Consider the following 16,150-nt stretch of genomic DNA (forward strand, 5'->3'; position numbering starts at 1 on the left):
AGTACCAAATTTCAGCCATTCATGTGAGATAATGATGCCATAGCCTTCAAAATATCGAAGATCGTGTGGTTCCGTTCTATGGGGGCTATATAAGGACGTGGACCTGTACCGACAACTTTCTGGAAGAAAGTTTTATACCGCCAACGAAGCATAAATACCAAATTTCAGTCATTTTGGTGGAATATTGAGGCCACAACAAAATACCGAAAATTGGGAGGTACCGTTCTACGGCAGCTATATGAAGGCGTGGACCTGTACCGACAAATTTAGAGGGGAAGGTTGAATACTAGGTCGGGGCGATTTGTATGGAAGGAAAAAAAGTGATAGTGGGCGCCTGGAGTTTCTGATTCTTGGGATTGTACTGAGCAAAAAAGTCCACTAGACCATATGTCTACGGTGAAAATCGAGCCCCCGGATTTTGACTTGAAATTTTTTCAAGGATTTTTTGGCCAAACCATATCTCAGAAACTTGACCTAACCTGAAAATTTCCTTTTGCGTTCTTAGTACACTCACCAAGGGCTTTCATCTTCAAAAGGAAATTTCTACCCACTGACTTTGAGTCAAATGTTGTAGCACAGTGTAATTTATCAATATTTTCCGAAAAATGTGCACATTCTCGGGGCCATAACTGCCTGAAGGAGCGTTCCAATGCTTTTGCTGTGTACTTGAAAGTTCTTAATTGTTTTCTTGGCTACAATTTTTGTCTTTGTGTTGGATCGAAAATCTCAGTGGTTTGGCTGTTACATTTATGCCAAAATATCCAAAAAAAAATCTTAAAAAAAAACTTCAAGTCGAAAAGGAAATTGTAACTTTCAGCCATTTCGGTGGATTATTGTGGCCACAACCTTCAAAATGCCGAAAATCGGATGGTACCGCCCCATGGTGGCTATATGGTGGCTTCTAATTTGACCACTTTCTGGTTGTCTTAACAAGACCAGGGACCATCTTTGTAGGTAACTGCCGGTCTTTATTCATAAACCTTCTGATTGTCTTTCACCGCGTGCAATTACTCCTCAAGTGGTGTCGTTCGGAATTGGCGATAAAAAGGATGTCCCGTAACGTTGAACTAATTTGAATTGGGGTTTACTAATAACACTGTGAACACAAATTTTGGGGAAGAGATAAATCCTTCTGGAGATGAAAGCCCTGGGTGAGTATAATAAGAACACCGAAGGACAGATCCGCCGTGAGTCGAACTTCCGCGTTATGGTGTGATGAAGTTTTTGCTAGAGACCCTGTAAGCCATCAGGAAATAGCGTTATATCTTTGTCACTGTTGCTTTAGCTTATTTTTGAGATGACATGCCTTCAGTCAAATCCAATGAGGATTATTTTCGTAGAGCATTTCGACCTTCTAACTCGCTTTCTTCAATGTCCTTTTCGTCCTTTATTTTAAGAGCCGCTATAAAAGTACCACAAGATGACGTTGTTCAGCTTCGAAATGTTCTGCAAAAAATGTCGTTCAGAAAATTGTAGGTACGGCTCTCATTGACAACTAATTGATTTTGTGTCGGCGGATCTGTCCATCGGGATTCTTAATATACTCACCAAGGGCTTTTATCTCCAAAAGGAATTATCTCTTCCCCAGACTTTCACCTCCATTTTGTTGCACAGTGTAATATGAGAAAAGTCACACTGGTCCCCACGGGGATGTTAGTGAAAATATACACATATACATAGATGCTAAATTCAGTGCCTTCTGCTTTATAGGCCAGATCCGGTTGCTTGATTTAAAACGGATCAGATCGCATGGCAATTCTTCTTCGGTCATAAATATGGGAAATATTAGTTTACTATAGGAAATAAGTTAACTTATCAATTCCTGTTTTATACCTTCCACCATAGTATGGAGGATATATTAAGTTTGTTTTTCTGTTTATAACACATCGAACTAATCTTTTGCGACCATATAAGTATATATATATATATTCTTGATCAGGATAAAATTCTAAGACAATCTAGACATGTCCGTCTGTTGTGATCACTCTAGCGTTCGCAATAATTGAGCTAGAGCGCTATATTTTTGTACCCGAGTGTATTTTTTCCATAGGCAGGTCAAGTTCGAAGATGGGCTATATCGGACCATTTTTTGGTAAAGCCCACATATAACGGCACCTCCCGATTTTCGATATTTTTGGGATTTTAGCTACATAACGAACTACCTGTAATCTCACGTTTGGGGATCCCAGTGGCCGCAAAATATCTCCACTAAAAACCGTCAACATAGGTCCAAGTTTCGGTATCGCCCCCATATAACCGTACCTCCCTATTTGCGGTATTTTGAGGATTTTAGCTACATTTTTTGACCAAACTACTTGTAATTTAACAGTTGAGGTTTATAGTAATCACAAACCATCTCCACAAAAAACCGTCAACATAGGTTTAAGTTTTGGTATAGCCCCCATAAAACGGTAACTCCCGATTTTCAGTATTTTGAGAATTTTAGCTTTAATTTTTGACCGGACTACCTGTTATTAAACAGTTGAGGTTCCTAGTAATCAAAAAACATCTCCACCAAAAACTGTCAACATAGGTCGATGTATTGGTTTAGCCCTCATATAACTGTACCTCCCGATTTTTGGTATTTTAAGGATTTTAGCTAAAGTTTTTCAACAAACTACCCGTAATTAGGCAGTTGAGGTACCTAGTGATCACAAAACATCTCCACTAAAAACTGTCAACATAAGTCAATGTTTTGGTATAGCCCCATATAACGCTACCTTCCGATTTACGGTATTTTCTGGATTTTAAGTAAATTTTTTGATTTTTTGATTTTGCAATTGAACATTTGTGGTTCCTGACTTTCGGTTTTTTGCATTTTAGCTACAATTTTTGAAGCAAATATATGCAATTCGACAGTTGAGGTTCTCAGTGGTCACAAAACTTCTTCACAACAAACATAGGTCCACACTCTGATATAGCCTCATATAAGGTTCCCGACCGATTGAATACATTTTGTATACTTTTTTGCCTTATTAAGGTATCAGTGGTCACAAAATATCTTTCCGATAGGAAAGAAAATAATTAGTCCGGTTTAGCTCGGAATATTTTATGGTGGTGGGTATAAACAGTTCGGCCCGGCCAAACTTCACGATTTTTTATTTGTTTTTTTTTTTTTTTTGTTATATTGTTTTTTTTTTTTTTTTTGTTTTTATTTGTTTTATTTTTTTATAATAAATTCACTTTGAAACAAAAAAAAAACATGGTTTTAAGGTGTAGGACCAATATTCTCTATTGGCGCAAATATCCCTAATGATTCTAACCCTTTACAATTATATTAAGAATTTCTTTATATTTTTATTTGCAGGTACGGTTTTGCTCAATAAAACTAATAAATTGGTAAGCAAAATATATTAAAAAAAAATTATACATAACTTATTTATTTTCTTATTTTTTTGTATAAAATTTTATAAAAAATAATCAACCGGTTGTTCAGTCTGCAGATCATCAAAACCGCCAGACAGATCATCGTGTATAATATATAATATGCAGTCGATATCGATTAAAACTACGGTAAGGGACCAACGAAAAAAACGTCTTGTTATTATAAACCGTATTTGTTTTGTGTGGGCTATAAAGAGCTTCAGAAGTTTAGGAGTTTTGGATTTCTTAGTTATAAACGATATGTCGTTATTAACAACGACGTTCAAATTTGGACTGTATTTAGAAGCATTGGTGGAGTCATCTGTGTAACAACTGTTTCCAGTAGGCAATGTGTTATTAAAGGTTTCAATAGCTAGTGTGTTATCTTGGGACTAAAACTTCACTTTGTAATCCATTGTCCTTTTAAAGATCCATCCGTTTTTGTAATCCTTAAAATATCTCTATTGAGTGTGGTCTCTCCTTAATGATTTCTATATAGGATTAATTTGACATCTTTTTGATAGCGATTTGATCCTTCTATATGTTTGCAGTTTTTTTCAGATACGAAAAAATGTTTTTTTTTATTTTATTATTTTTCAAAAAATGTGTGCTATTTATTTATTATTTTTAAATGGTTTTCTTAAATGGTCTTATTTAGCTCACCCCGTTTGTTTTATTTATTCTTGGGTCGAATTTAGTAATTCAAATTTCACCCTCTTCCTGTCAACCGATTAATCTGAAATTTTGTATACACTTTGGATTTTGGTGACAATACAATTATGTTCATTCATTATCATTATAAATTCAAGATGGCCGCCGCTACAAAATGGCGGATAACGTAGGTTTTATCAATCCCATCAATATGGATATCAAATGAAAGGGCTCAACAAGCAGAATACAATATACTATAAAAAATTGAAATCCAAGATGGCGGCCGCTACAAAATGGCGGATAACGTAGGTTTTATCAATCCCATCAATATGGGTATCAAATGAAAGTGCTCAACCAGTAGAATACAATGTACTATATAAAATTAAAATCCAAGATGGAGGCCTCTACAAAATGGCGTATCAAATGAAAGGTCTCAACAAGTAGAATAAAATTTACTATGCAAAATTGATCTAAGATGGCCACCGCTACCAAATGGCTAATTACAATTTGTTATCAATCCCACCAATATGGGTATCAAATAAACGGGCTTGACAAGAATAATACAGTGCACTATACAACCTCAATATTTAAGATGGGCGCAGACACTAAATGGCGTATAATTAAGATTTAAATTTAGAAATTGAATCTGTAATTTAGGTATCTGATTAATCCAGCCTGAATCCACCACCCAAGTCAAGATTTTTTATCGTGTTGAGGACTGTGTGGCGTTGGGTGGCTAAAAATGATACGTCGTTAGCCGTACACCACCCAAGTTAAGGTGAAAGGTTAAAACGCGCCAAGAACTGTATGGCATTAGGGTGGATAAAAATGATATGTCGTTAGCTTTTTCCCCTCAAGACTCAGGCGCATCTTGTTGTACATAGCCTTGCCCCTTTATTGGACCTCTGGGGGGGGTTGACCGTTTAAATGTCCATTACTCGTGGGAACAAAATGGTAAAAAAATATAAAAAATACAAACACAAATAAAACAGAAACTGCAACACAACGTAAACGAAGGCTCCAAAAAGCGAAAGAAAAGTATAAAGCAAAACGAGCTAAAGAAAGTGAAGGTGATAGAAATGGTCGATTACAGAAACGACGGGAACAATTAGCGTCAAAAACACCTGTGCAATATCAGGCCAGGTTAAAAAAGCAACGTCAGCGATACACACAGATGATAGCGTCAGAAACGCCTGAAGAATATGAAGCCAGGTTAATAAAACAACGGGAGCGATACACACATGTGTGTTGCCTTTACTACTATCATGGGCTTCTACAATACATAAAATGCAGGGCAGCACTGTGGATCACGCAGTCGTATACTTAGGTGCGAAACTGTTTGAAGAAGGTCAAGCCTACGTGGCTCTTAGTAGAGTAAGATCTTTGCAGGGACTACGTATAGAGGAGATGAACTGCAATAAACTAACGGGCAAGAAACCTTGTAATAATGAAGCACTAAATGAATTAAATAGAATGCGAAATAAAATAAAAACTAGAAAATAAAAATAGGTAAAAAACTTTTTAAGTTAAACGGTTTTATGTTAAACATACATAGCAATGTTTAAGATAAATGTACTAAAAACCAAAAAATAATAAAATAGATACAGTCGTGGGAATTATAAACATATGCATAGACTAGACTAAAATAAAACCGTGGGGCACGTCAATTGTCTACAATCGTTGATTACAATGTTTGTTTTCTGATGTTACACTATAATGAGGTTTTTAGTACATTTATCTTAAACATTGCAATGTATGTTTAACATAAAACCGTTTAACTTAAAAAGTTTTTTACCTATTTTTATTCTAACTTATTTCAACACATGTTGTTTATTTTTATGTGTTTTATTAAGAGACTTTATGCTAAGTGCCTAGCTGTTTTGAGTTATCCTAATAGCTATTCAACAAACCATAGATATCCCCCAAATTTTACTTAAAGTCCCTAATCCTTTAAGCTTAACATCCTACATATGCTCATCTCCTTTTATTTGTATTTTAAGTTATATTTTGACTTGTCCTTCTGCTGCAACTTTTAGACAATTTCCTTTTGACAAAAAATTTAAAATTTTTCATTGCTTTTATCTTTGGCTATGTTCGAAACTCTTTAAAATTCTTCAGACATTTTTCATTTCCTGTTGCAGAGTCCTCTTTTTCCAATTCTTCTAAATTTTTTTCATTGCTGAGCAGCAGTAAGCAAAAAGAGGAGAAAACTACTTCTTTTATAGTCGTTAAAAGCAAACTCAATCATTCGCACACACACACACACACGTTGTCACCGAAAAGCGACAATTTGTTGGAAACTTCATCTTCTACAATGTTTTTTTGTGCATAGTTTTTGGATCAAAACCAACACTTTGTAGTGAAAAATGTCTGGATATCCGTAGCAACAAGGCAAAACCTCAATACAATGATGATACAGTAGATGTGTGAGTGTGTGTACGAGCATGGTTTGCAATTTTCTCTCATTATTTGTACCAAAAAGCCCCAAGAAAACTGTTGAAGAGGCCAGACTTAAAAGAAACACAAACAAGTAAATACAGTAGGGTTGAATGCAGTATCGGAAAGCAAACGAAGAAGAAGAAAAATACAAAACACTAAATAAGAGTCTGAACATTATTAACGAACTTTACCAACATTCTTTTATGGGTTTTTGCTTGGTTTTCTTTGGCTCAATAGACACATGTAAGTATGTGAACATATCTGTAAATGGCAACAAAGTTTTTGGTGAAAGGAAAAGCTGGAGAAGTAGATAAGAGTGATAAAGTTTTATAGCATTGTGGGGCTTTATTCAAATTTATGCCAAGCAGTCTTAAATAGTTAATCTCTTCTGCAGGTATTAATTCGAAACTGGAACAAACTGCATCAATAGTCAAGGCTAGACTTATGAAGATCATAACACCATCAGCTTAAATATTAATTTAGGAAATGTAAACTTACATTACGCTGAGGCGCTTAAGCACAGTTCAAGCTGAGATGTGCTAAACATTGGATCTTTTTTAAGGATCTAAATGGTCTCATCCACTTCCTCCACAACCATGGCCACCCTTTTTCGCCATTATTTTTGTTCCTTTTTGTCACCGTCTATGGTTTTTATTTCGTGTGTGCAGTTTGGCTACATCTCCTATTTTTCCCCCGTTAGTTTCTCTTAAAATACGACTATTACATGACTGTTGTGGTGATGACCTTACCTATGTGCCAACTGAAATAAATCTTGCGAATAACAGAAAGCATAGCGTCACCAAAATACCCAACAATAACAACAGTACAAACCATACAAGCGTGAAAAGTTTTTTCACATTACAACGTCCAGAAGAGAACACTGCACCAACAACAACAACAAAAGCAAAGCTAAAAACCTCAAGCAAGCGAAAAATAAACTGCACAAAATGGTGTACGGTGTCGCCGACGTCATATAGTGAGACATGACGGGCCATAAACTGAGGGAAATAAACCCGAGAAAAAACCCAGTACTCTGCACAAAACGCTTTATAGAGAAGTTAAAATTTAGTGAACTTTTAAACTTCGCTTTATAGTGAATGCTGTGCTGTGAACAAAGCAAACAAGAGGAAATAAAAACTGGAACACAATAGGTCAGCTGGAGCCAAGCGCAAGGTAGAAGTAGTTGAAAATTCTGACATTAAAACTATAAACAAAAGTTGGCGTCTCTATTAATGAATGGTCATGGAGAGGGTTTGTGTTGTTGTTGATATTGTATGTGAAGGGTTATACAAGGGGAATATAAATAAAATAATTAACAGTTGTCGTTATCATTTATCAACTCATTGCCTTGGTTTTAACGAATAGAAGAAGGGGCATTTAAAAGATGGTATCTTTGTTTAGAATGAATGAGCAAAAAAATATTGAAACATATTATACATATCCGATTCGGAAAAATGTTTCCTTGACTATATAGCTTTTGTCCTCTTGCTGCACAAAATACCTAAAATCCACATACCATATAAATAGGTGCTGCATGGAAATCTGGATCGATTTTTCTAAGTTTAATGGTGTTTTTCATGGGTCAATATCTGGTCGCATTTACTGACCATATTAATAACAATGTTAATAAACATTAGTGACACGTGCAATCGTTAATAACTTTTATTTAAAGTTTGCGTTTCAATAAAAACAAGTAAAAAATCATTCAGTTCGGCCGAGCCGAACTTTTTATACCCCCACCATAAAATATTCTTAACTAAATTGGAATAATTAGTTTTCTTTCCTGTCCACAATTATAGGTGCAAACATTTTTCGACCGCGGATATGAATGAAAAAATTATCTAATTTAATCTAAAAACTGTGTTCAGTGGTACCTTTATTTGGTGCTATATCTAATACGGGAAGTTCCGTCAAACATGTAGCTAAAAGCCATAAAATACCAAAAATCGGGAGGAACAGTTATACGCTGGCTATACGATTTTTGGTGGAGAAGTTTCCTGACCAATGATAACCTAAAATGTCAAAATACAGCTAGTTCGGTTAAAAATTTTAGCTAAAATCCTCAAAATTCCGAAAATCGGGAAGTGCCGTTGTAAGGGGCCAACGACAAAACATGAACTTATGTGAAAAGTTTTGTATGGAAACGTTTTTGTAACAAAACATGGACATATTTCCACATTATTTGGAAAATAAGTTTTTTTTTGATCACTAGGTACCGTAAATATCAAATAATTGCTAATTCGGTCTGAAAATGTGACTTGAAAAGTCAAAATACCTGAAATCGGGCGGTACCGTTACATAGGGGCTATGCGATAACCGATATAGCCCATCATCGAAACTGACCTGCGGATTCTGAAACTACAATGTTCATAGATGAGAAAAATCAAAAAAAAATCGCCATTCAAGGGGTTTTTACGTTTTCACGATTTTGTTTGGAAACCGCAAGTCCTATCAGAATGGGACTAAAGAAAATCTTGTAGCTATGGAAATTCTCTACTAGATTGGCCTTTATAATAATTTCGTAGTTTTTACCGTTATTGAGATAGAGAAGTTCAAATTGGAACAATGCATTGACTATACCGCTACCTTATAAAACAATGTCATACATGGTCCGCATTAACTAACTTTAAGTGAAAACCGCCTACACTTGGGTAGTTTTTGCGGATTTTGAAACAGCAATATTAAATAAATCGCGGTCAAAGTTCATATTTGTATGTTTTTTTTAGGTTTTCACGATTTTGCTTGGAAACCGCAAGTCCCAACGAAATGGGACTAAAGAAAATGTTGTAGCTGCGAAAATTCTCTACAAGATTGGTTTTCGTAGTTTGTACCATTTTTAAGATATATAAGTTTAAGTTGAGAAATTGTAGTCATGACACTGTTTTATAAGGAGACGATACAGTCAGTGCATTGTCCCAATTTGAGCTTCTACATCTCAAAAACGGTAAAACCTACGAAAATACCATACAGGTCAATCTTGTAGAGAATTTTCATAGCAACAACATTTTCTTTAGTCTTATGTCAACTTAAATCGCGATTTATTTAAAAAGCGCCCCGGCAACTTTTTTTGTTTTTTCTCATGTATGAACATTGTAGTTTCAGAATCCGCAAAACTTCCCAGGTGTAAGCACCTTCCATTTAAAGTTGCTTCAAGAGCGACGTGACATACATAGTTTTCGTTGCGAAGTACATACTTACCGAGATAATAAACGTATAACAATTGGTGAGCCCGGTTAATCAACAGGGGCATCCGTTTTGGCCCAGGCTTTGCGCATCGTAATATTTTTTTCCAATCTTAGGTTCGAAGTAGGAGTGGATCAGTTCTGGTAGTCGTTGCGATGCTGGCCACAACCATACATTTTTAGTGGCAAGGTCAATACTTCCAGCGATAATGGGAAAGCTTTTTACGTCGAAATCTTTAAAACCACTACATCACAACTTAAAGGGTTGGTGAGCATAATAAATCCAGATAGAAGTACCCGTTTTGGTATAAACTTTGCGAATTGTAATATTTGTTCCTGGTCAATCCCTGTCCTGCACAATACAATCCCTTTTGATATTATAATTTTGGCTATTTATGGAACGTTTTGAACAATTTTATTGTTCTTATTATTTGGGAAACCTGTTTGATTATACCGTACACCAAACTGCGGTAAGGGGTATTATGTCTCTGTGCATTTGTATATAACATATATAAGGAAACGAGATAGACCCATAGTATCACTTTCTGAGTCAATTTTTGCATGCATGTCCGTCCGACTGTCCGGCCGGCAACAACACCCCTTGTACAATTAACACTTTTGCACTTAGATCCAATTTAGGGCTAGTCCTCCTATGATTTTTAGTGTAAGTAGTCTGTTGTAATCACTCTAGCGTCCACAATAATTGAGACGAGATAGACCCATAGTATCACTTTCAGAGTCTATTTTTGCATACATGTGCGCCCGTCTGTCCGTCCGGCAACAACACCCCCTTCTACAATTAAAACTTTTGCGCTTAAATCCAATTTAGGGAATAGTCCTCCTATGATATTTAGTGTAAGTAGTCTGTTGTAATCACTCTAGCGTCCGCAATAATTGAGATAGAACGCTGAAATGCACTCAAGTGTATTTTTTCCACAGACAGGTCAAGCTCGAAGATGGGCTTTATGGGTCTACGTTTTGGTATAGCCCCCATATTACGGTACCACCCTATTTAAGGTATTTTATCTATATTGTTTTATCAAACTACCTGAAATTTTACATTTGAGGTTCATATTGGACATACAACTTCTCCACTAAAAATTGTGTTTATGGGGATGCCGAGGTAGACGAAGTCATTTACTACCTCCAAATTTTAGGTACCAACATTCTGTGGTTTTATCGCCGTTTACTGCCAGTCCAACTTTAGCAGATCTTCTTTCGACTTTTTCAAAGGTCTCAGTTACCCTTTACCGTTCGACCCATGATGTCAATATCGTCGGCATAAGCAAGTAACATATGGCTGTTTGTGTATATCGTACCACTTCTTTTGACCTTCGCATCTCGTATGACCTTTTCCAGCAGGATATTGAAGAGATCACACGACAGGCCGTCTCCTTGTTTTAAACCTCTTTGGTAATTAACTTTTCGGAGAGACTTTTCCCTGTTTTAACTGAGGACCGAGTATCAGTTAGTGTCATCTTACAAAGCGGAATGAGCTTTGCGGGAATACCAAATTAAGAAATGGTTTGGAACACCTTTGACCGTATATGACTGTCGAAAGCTGCTTTATAATCGACAAAAAGATGGAAGATGTCGATCTGCATTTCTTTGGGTCTTTTCCAGGATTTGTCTCAAGGTAAATATTTGGTCAATGGTGGTTTTGCCCGGTCTAAATCCGCACTTATAGGGTCCAATTATTTCATTGCCGGTAGGCTGTAGTCGCTCACATAATATGCCAGATATTATCATATATTCAATAGGGAGCAGACTTATGCCCCTGTAATTGGAGCACACAGTCTTATCTCCCTTCTTATGGACTGGACATAGGATGCTCACGTTCTAATCGTCTGGTACGTGTTCTTCCTGCCAGACGGTGCTATCTAGGTGATGCACACACCTTATTGGAGTGTCGCCTCCGGTTTTGAACACCTCGGCTAGTAGGTCATCGGCTCCTGCTGTCTTATTATTCTTCAGAAGGTGTATTGCTGCCGGGCGGTATACATTCAATACCATCTTCTGGGAATGGATCTGTGGTATCTTCGTTATCTTCGTTAGTATTGGATACCAGCATTTTGGAAAAATGTTCTTTCCATATCCCGAACACACTATCTGTATCAGTTAATAAATTACCTTGCTGGTCTCTACAGGAGGATGTGCCTATACCGAAGCCATCCCCAGCAAAAATCCTCATTACAACCTCCTTTCCCACCCATTATTTTAACAAGGGCATGTCGCGCGAAATATCTGGTTATTTTGTAACCACTGAAATAAGTCAGAATCTACTCAGTATCTACTTATTTCAGTGGTTACCATCTACCTATTTCAGTGGTTACAAAATAACATGCCCTTGTTAAAATAATGGGTGGGAAAGGAGGTTTGTAATGAGGATTTTTGCTGTGTCAGTTTGATGCTTCACTCTTTGGTAGAATTTTCGGACTTCATTCCGATTCCAGTACATTTCGATTTTTTCACCCTCCCGCTTTTCCATGTCACTATTTTTTTCTCCTTTTCTCCCTATACCTCTCTCGTGCGCTTCGTGTTGCTATTAAGAGAAAAATACTTCATATAGGGTAGAGTAGTCCTGGCAGCACGACACTCCTGGTCAAACCATGGGTTCCTTGGTGGAGGTCTCCGGTAACCAAGTATGGGTTTTCCAGCTGTTTGCATGGAGTGAGCAATATTTTGTCATTGCGCTGATATGTTATCGGGACGAGGAGTGCTTTCATTAAGCAATTGGGCCAGTTGAGTGGAGTTGACGGCGTCCACCCATAATGGACAATGGAGGCTTCTCTCATATCAATGACTTCTCTCATAATGGACAATGGAGACTTCTCTCATATCAATGAGTGCACCCCGATTCAAATTAGCTGAATGATATGGGACCTACAGTTTTTCGTTGAGTCCGAACGGCGTGTCCTAAGATACCACTTGCAGAAAAGTTTTACATGGCTGAAATACTCAGGAAATGTCGTCAACACTACTGAGGGGGACTTTTGCCACAGTCGGAAATTGTTGATGTTGCCTGGCCGGGGAATCGAACCCACTACCTTTAGCATGCACGGCGGGTGTGCCTACCATTGCACCACGGTGCGTTCACTCATAAGAACGTTAAAACTTGGGTTTGGGCGTCGGGTTAGAAAAAAACAGCCTACTATGAAAAAACGTAAGAAAAGAAAAACAAACCCCTCTAAATTTGACCAAAAAACTTATCTACTAAAAATTGCGAATATAGGTCCACGTTCTGCTTTAGCCCCCATATAACGGTACCGCCCGATTTCAAGTATTTTGACATTTTTGGCTACATTTGCCGACCGAATTAGCTATAATTTGCCATTTAGGGTTCCCAGTGATCAAGAAACTTTTCCAACAAAAACCGACCGGTCAGAGTATTTCATGGTGGAGGGTATAAAAAGTTCGGCCCGGCCGAACTTACCGCTTTTTTACTTCTTTCATTTAGCTATTACATTTTTTCGAAATAGTCTCTCTTAATCCCATTGATGTTTTAATTATTCATTAAAATCACTTATTTATTAGTGGAGCAAATTTAAGATTGTTCGCCAACGTATAGGACAGGAAAACCTATAGCTTCGGACTTCGACCCAGGTCGTCATCACTATGGAATTGATTTTTCAATAATCTCTTTAACAAAAAAACTTTTAATACCCAAAGATTTATCTTCCTCCCAAAGTAGAACCCATAAAAACATACCTAGATGTAAATAAATATATGTCGTGAGAATTAACCCATTAGAGGACAAAGTAAAACTCCTGACCAATAATATGTTTAACATACAACTCACAAGTCATGGTCACGATGGTTAATGTAAAGTCCCTCAATTTTTTTTGCTTTGAGTGCAATTTCCTGGTTTTGTATTATGACACATTTAGCTTTCAGTAATCTATTTCAAAACTATTTTTGCTCAAAAATCTATTTTCAATATTTAACTTTGATGCTCTAAAATTATTATTATTTATTTTTTCTATAGTTTCTAATAAAGAAACATTTATTACACACACGTACTTATGTACATAAATATTTATCGAAAAAATTGTTCAAATATTCAATTGATGTTCAATACATATTTAATATTGATAAGTGACACAAATAACGTGTACTGTTCTATTACACTGATAACATAACAAACATACATTTATACAAATAAATCGTTAAATGCACACACTCTACTCGAAGTGTTGCACGTACTTACGAGCTTGCATCATGCAAAGCTGGAATTTATTTTCATTGATTTGAGATTTTATGGAAATGTCCGTAAATATTAGAATGTAACGATAAAAGGTTTAAAATGGGCAATTTTGATGACCAGAAAAATGTGGTGGGAAGGATAGGATAGTAGGGCGGGACGTGAACTAAAAATTGCAATGAAGAAAAAAACTGAAAAAAAGAAAGTTCTCGGCTTGTTAATTTATTGACTCAGTGAACAATTTTATACTGTACGAGTACGTTATACATAAATAGGATTGAAATTGAGAACCGATAAACTCCTAAAATATGCCAACTCGTTTGCTACGTGTAAATTTCCCAATTTGTATAGAGAGTTAGATAATTTAAATATGTAACAATTACTAATTTTTGTCTACACAAAAATTTTAATATTTTAAATTTCGTCCACGAAAAGTATTTAAAGAACGTTGTTGCTTTATTTCCTGGAAATATTGGTTATTTAATAAATTTTGCTCTATTATTTTTTTTTTCGTGTAAACAATAGCCACGAAAAACAATAAGTGACGTTCTTTTGTAAATACATTCATATTTTGTGAATAGTAAAACAAAGCCCATTTTAACAATAAAATAACAACAATGGTATCAACAAAATAGTGAACAACATTTTAGAAATGCATTTTGTGAATTGTTATTAGCAATATGGCATAGAATTCTATTGCATAATTCTTCGTCTAGCTTTTATGGGCTAATAGATGACCATTAAATCTCATTGTTTGCTTGCCTACTTGCTTGGTTGTTGTTATTGTAATAATATTAAAAACACAAAATCATAGCAAAATGTTTAGAATATTTTGTGTGAATAAATTTAAGAGGATATCTATCTACTTAATATTCATTTAATATCTGGGTTTTAATACAGTTAATATTTGCAAAAGTGATGTGAAGTGAATGCAACGTAATCGGAAAATTGTTGGTTTCAGTGAAAAGTATAAATTAAAATTTGTTGAAATAAGGTCTTGAATAGGTAGGTGCCAAGCACCCGCTATACTTGGAAGCTATGTCAGAAAGCATGGACTTGCCCAAGGAAAACATTATATCGTTGTAAATTGGTAAAAATTCCAAACTGTTCTCGGACAGCCTTTAAACATTACTTTAGCGAAAATGTTTAACTTTGTGAGGGAGGTACGCGAAGGTTGGAAGTTTTGGCCAAATCAGGTAATCAATTCGGAAGTTTTCTTGCTCATCTCTTGTTGTAACATCATACGATGTCTGTATGTTCGCAGTTGTTGTGAAAGCATATGATATGTTTCTCCAGTTCTAGTAATGTGGATGCTTCGATAGGTTGTAACCACAAAGCTACAGGAGTTAGTTGAGTAGGTTTGGTAGGACAGTTGAAAAGGTGCACTGTGTCGTGCGGGGCTGTGCCGCATGCTAGGAAGATGTATTACACGGTGTTATCAATCCTTGCCCTATAGGAATTTAGACACCTGCACCATTTATAGTGACAGCTGACGCTCCCCTCTGCGATAGATGCGAGATTTTCTCCGAGGCCGCATTTATACGATTTTTGTTTATACCTGCTTGATAGGCTTGTTGATCTAGGAATTTTTTCTTGCAACGTTGGACTTCACTTTCTCTAGACTTTCTAGGTAATAAAGATCCCTCTTGGCATGGCTGGGCGGAAAGGCCCTATCTAGCATATAGTGGTTATGATAGATCTAACGGTAACACCCGAGCAGTACTGCAACGAGAACAAGCTACTTTGATGCTGTACTGGAAGAATCTTTTTCTTTTCATGTACATAGATAGTTAGTTTACCCAAGACATGAGGTTCCTTGTTGCAGTTCTCAGGGTGCCACTCTGACGGGTTTAAATATTTTTCCATCGCGTTGCAGTTATTTTCTCGGATCACGACATAGCACGTTATATGTGGTCAATACGGTTTCTTTATCTGTACCCAAGTGCTGCCTTGTACGGATTTGAGGACTCAGCTTGTCGCAGATAGCTGTGGCACTCGCGGACGACGTGAACATACTGCTGAATGTAACCTCTAGAATATTGGGATGGTTAGTGGTTGGAATTCTGCAACAATCTACCATGACATTCAACTCAAGCATCTCCTCTGCAGTATAGCAGGCAAACTATCGATAGTCGGACGCTGTCGTAAAGATTTGTTTATATCTGGTTCAACAAATAATTATTATTTAAAAAATTCGCGGCGAAGGACCCAAAAACATGTTTTGGTGGCCGATGGTAACGTTGTCTTTCGTCAGCAACTAAAACGATTGTTGTACTATCGATAGTTTTCCAGCTCTACTCTGCAGTCCATGTGG

General features: G+C 36.4%; 1 protein-coding gene and 1 long non-coding RNA gene across 2 annotated transcripts in view; one reads left to right on the forward strand and one right to left on the reverse strand.

The window, feature by feature from the left end:
* LOC141402269 (uncharacterized) overlaps positions 1–16,150 on the forward strand; it is a 167,404-nt gene that overhangs the window by 93,018 nt on the left and 58,236 nt on the right. The gene's annotated exons all lie outside the window — the stretch shown is intronic.
* LOC141402270 (uncharacterized) lies at positions 13,501–15,909 on the reverse strand. Its single transcript, XR_012412578.1, has 2 exons — positions 15,740–15,909; positions 13,501–15,535 (listed from the first exon to the last, which is right to left on the reverse strand). It is a non-coding gene; the product is annotated as an uncharacterized lncRNA (long non-coding RNA).

This window comes from Musca autumnalis, unplaced genomic scaffold, assembly GCF_047663935.1.
Source record: "Musca autumnalis isolate F117 unplaced genomic scaffold, ASM4766393v1 scaffold_4, whole genome shotgun sequence".
Classification (NCBI taxonomy): domain Eukaryota; kingdom Metazoa; phylum Arthropoda; class Insecta; order Diptera; family Muscidae; genus Musca; species Musca autumnalis.